We start from the raw sequence: 5,000 nt of genomic DNA on the forward strand, positions 1-5,000 counted from the left end.
GCGCGCGCACACACACCTACACACGTCCGAGCGCGCGCACACACATATATATATATGTGTTTGTGTGTGTGTGTGCGTGCGTGTGTGTGTGTGTGCGTGCGTGTGTGTGTTTATATATATATATATATATATATATATATATATTTTTGTTATATTTACAGTTATTTATATACATACATACATATATATATATATATATATATATATATATATATATATATATATATATATGAAAACTACTGTGTATGACCACATTGGCCTGCATTCATTGGATCAGCGTTAAACCTTCGCTTCATTTAATATCTTCGCTTCTAAAATTCTGCCTCGTGCAATTACCTTAGTACATCCGTATGTTATATCAACATCATATGATTATCCCTAACATATTATAATATCATCATACACAGATTATGCCCTGGATTGAAATAATCCCGAGACTTGTACGGGCATTCGAATCTCCATGAAGCAGGATTCAATTCCGCGATTCGAACTTATTAAGAACGACAAAATAATTTTCCTTTGAGGGTTCGCTCCGTTTCAGTCGCTAATCTTCATAACGTTTTCCATGAATGAGCTTTCAGATTTATCTTACTGTTTCGAAAGGAGAAAATGTAAATATGGTGTACGGAATGTCTATAGCATTTTACCTGGTCAGGAGGATCAATTTAGAAAATCCTCTTCTGAAATAACGATAGCAACGAGATAATGATATAAATACTAATGGTAAAGATACTGATCATAAGAACGTGAGTATAGAAAAATAAAGAGATATAAAGAAAATAAAAGAAAATCAGGCGACGAAAAAATAAAGAAAAAAAGATATAATATATATATATATATATATATATATATATATATATATATATATGTGGTTATGTAGTGATTTATTATTATGTTACATATATATATATATCATTATTAATATATATTGTTATTATAAAATCATTATTACATTATGTATTACTATATTTACTATCATTATTAGTCGTATTATTATCATTAATATCACTATCGTTATTGTTATTATTGTTACTATTATGATTATAATATTATTATCATTACTATTAATATCATTATTGTTGTTGTTGTTGTTATTGTTGTGAATATTATTGTTATCACTATTGTTATTATTTTTATAATTATCATTATTACCATTAATATTACTGTTGTTATTATTATTATTATCATCATCATCATCATCATCATCATCATCATCATCATCATCATCATCATTATTATCATTATTATCATTATCACTTTTATTAGTATTGTTATTTTATTATATCATTATTATTATTCTATTATTATCAATGCTTTTATTCCTATTATCATGACCATTGTTATTTTTTTATTGTTATTACTGTCATTATCATTAATATCATCATTATTATTAACATCATTGTTATTCTAATTATTGATATTATCATCATTATTAGCATTATCATCACTATTATTATTATAAGTATTATTGCCTTCATAATCTTCATCCTCATTCTCTTCCCTCCTTCTTCTCCTCCTCCTCCACCTCTTCCTTTTCCTCCTACCCTTCCTCCTCCTCTTTCTTCTGCTCCTCCTTCTCCTCCTCTTCCTCCTCCTCCTCTTCTTCTTCTTCTTCTCCTTCTTCTTCTTTCTCCTCCTCTTCAATCTCATCCTTCATTTCCTCTTCATCATCCTCATCCTCACCTTACCACTCCTCCCTTCTTCTTCTCTTTCTTCTTCTCCCTTCTCATTTCCTCCATCCTCCCCATCCCCTTGCGCTTTCTACCTTCCCTCTCCTCCACGTCAGTCCTATTCCCAAGAGAGTTGTCGTCATTGAATGCACGGTTTCAAACACATGCGGAGAGAAAAGCCACGAGTTCGGACAAAGCGAGAGAGAGAAGGCCGAGATGCGAAAGAAAGGCAAAGGAGAAGAGATAGAAAAATGATGATAATGAATATATTCACGGATGTTGTAGAAGGTGAAATATTTTGAAAGAGGAAAGAAATTTGAAATGAAGGACGTGAAGCGGAAAGGGCGAGAGAAGGAAAGAAAATGCAATACGCAAAAGGATTTTTTTTTAGGAATGCACCCGGTGGTGTACAAAGTAAAATGCAAGGAGAAAAAAGGGAATAGGGAATATTTTAAGATATAATTAGATATCATAAGAATGCAAGATATAATAAAAGAAGACTAAGCGTAGGCGGAAAGTAAATCAAAAGGATAAAGAAATTATAATAATTACAGAATGCGAAGGAAAGGGGGAAAATGACACATCGAAAGTGAGTGAAAAAGGAAGAAGCGAAAGACGTAAATGTGGGAATAAACGATAAAAAAAGAAGTGAAATATGAATGATGAACAAATAATGAATAACAATAAGTATACCAAGCAAACAACAATAGACAAAAATAATGAATAACAAATAAGAATCATAAATGATAATATGCACACTCTAAAATAAACGAGGGTATTAGGAAAAGCAGCTAAAGAAGATGGACCGAGAAGAGGATAATAACTATAATAACAGTTAAAGAGCGGAAAATGTTAATTAGCAAATAACAACACGAGATTTAAGATTTGCATAAACGGAAGAGGGAGAATTTGAATTCTCTTATAAAAGATTTCAGAGAAAACGCAAAGCAACAGATTTTGAAAAAAATAAATAAATAAATAATAAAAGGAATTTTTTCTAAGATACTTAATATAGATATATCAAAAGTCATTTAATTAATCAATCAAATGGATACATAAATGCATATGATTCTTAACACGGAAGAGATTCGTGCTTATAGGTTAATGAATTCGTTGGTTAATGAATGAACTGAAAAAAAATTGTAGGAAAACACTTGTACATGATTGGAAAAATAAGAATTTACATAAAAAAGGAGAGTTGAGTAATTTAAGTGAAATGGAAAGAGCAAAATTCAGGATAAAATGTATACGTTTTGTCATTCAATAAGAAATGAAAAGATAAATTGTAAATAAAAAGGAGAAAGACCAAATTATGAATAAGTAAATCATTTACAGACAGCGAGAAAGAAAGAAAAAATAAATAAGTCACTATGATAAATTAATAAATAGATAATGATTAAAAACAAGGATTATTTGTAAATTAACAATTTATTGATAGAAAGAAAAAAAATGAATAAATCACAATCAGAAATTAATGAATGGATTATAATCAGAGAGAAGCAAGAGTAAGATATGAATTGGCAAATTAATGATAGAAAGAAAAGTAAATAAATAAACCCCAATATAAATCAATAAACCCCAATATAAATAGATAAATCCCAATAGCAAATTGATAAATAACCTATAAATCGATTCCCTATTTAGCAAAAGGCAACCAAGAAGCACAAACATAAGTCTACCCTAGAGAAAGTCAAATAAAATTATGGATTACACACACAATTATTTCAATAATTTGAGGGCGATCTTTATGTGGATTTCCATGGTCAGCAAATTCTAATCATGAGCCACTGAAATATATGAAATTTAATGACAATCCGTTTAGTAACTTTTTTATATAACCCTGCTAATAATTATGATAACAACAGCAATGATATTGATATTAGTAATGATGATAATTGTGGTTATAAAGTTAATAATAGTGATAATAGTAGTGATACCAAGAGCAAGAGTAATCACCATACTTATATTAACAGCCATGATAAAAGAGGTAAACGAAGCAATAATGACAATAATAATGAAATTATAAAAATAATGATCTATAGATAGCAGTCATGATAAAAATAAGAATGAATATAATATTAGCAATAACGCTAACGATAACAGTACCAATTATAACTACAGTAATGATAATGAAATGATGATAATACATATAATAAATAAGAATAATAAATAAAAAAAGCTAACCAAAAACGCACGAAAACTTACCGCCTTGGACTATCAGGCCGGATGTTCACTGTTCTGCAAGAGGAAGAGAAAAGTTGTAAATCTAGCCATCTTTCGTAAGAAGAAAAAGTTATTTGTAGATTGGTAGTTAGAGAAAGATGATAACTAAATTCATAAATAGATGCATGAATAGATAAGTTCATAAATAGATAGGATAGAAAGTTCTATATAGAAGATGAAAAGATAAGTTATAATAGATAGATATTAATAATTTATAAACGATTGTGTTGTGTGTGTGTGGGTGTGGTGTGATGTGTGTGTGTGTGTGTGTGTGTGTGTGTGTGTGTGTGTGTGTGTGTGTGTGTGTGTGTGTGTGTGTGTGTGTGTGTGTGTGTGTGTGTGTGTGTGTGTGTGTGTGTGTGTGTGTGTATGTACATACATATACGTAACGCAAAATTTCATAGATATACACATGAACAGAATACCCCAACTTATATCCGAACAGACAGACGCAAAGATATCAATATAAGCATATAACCTGGCGTGCGTTGATTGGCAGACCTGACGGAAATAACACACAGACGGCTAGCGGATGCTCGTCTAAAATCCTGTGCTATCCTCTTACGCTTAAAGGTTGCTTGGCTTGACTCGCTTTTCAAGGCGGACTCCAGAAAGGCTCGTTGGCTAGCTATCTTCAGCTCGTTGCCACTCTGAATGCTTGCTCTCAGGCGCCTGTACTTTGCTTTCGGCTCGGGGTGGAGTAAGGGCTTATTTCGGCTTGGGTGTCAGCATTTTTTTCTCTTTCTTACTTCCCTTTTATTCATTTTCTTACTCTTTCATTTATTTACTTTTCCTTTTTCTCTCATTTTCATTTTCTCGCTCGTGTGTATGTGTGTATGTGTGTGTGTGTGTGTGTGTTTGTGTGTGTGTGTGTGTGTGTGTGTGTGTGTGTGTGTGTGTGTGTGGGGGTGTAAATATATACTAAATAACACTACATAACATACTAATACACATATAATATATATTTATATATATATAATATATATATATATATATATATATATATATATATATATATATATATATATATATATATATATATATATATATATATATATATATATATATATACCACTCACTTGATCACTTATTCCTTTAACAGAGACA

At 30.5% G+C, this 5,000-nt stretch overlaps 1 protein-coding gene across 1 annotated transcript in view; it reads right to left on the minus strand.

Moving 5' to 3' along the window:
- LOC119595231 overlaps positions 1–5,000 on the minus strand; it is a 152,023-nt gene that overhangs the window by 133,606 nt on the left and 13,417 nt on the right. Inside the window, exon 2 of the mRNA XM_037944395.1 lies at positions 3,876–3,908. The gene's annotated coding sequence lies outside the window, so the exon portion shown is untranslated. The remainder of the gene's footprint in view (positions 1–3,875; positions 3,909–5,000) is intronic.

The sequence above is a fragment of the Penaeus monodon genome, chromosome 35, assembly GCF_015228065.2.
Source record: "Penaeus monodon isolate SGIC_2016 chromosome 35, NSTDA_Pmon_1, whole genome shotgun sequence".
Lineage (NCBI taxonomy): Eukaryota > Metazoa > Arthropoda > Malacostraca > Decapoda > Penaeidae > Penaeus > Penaeus monodon.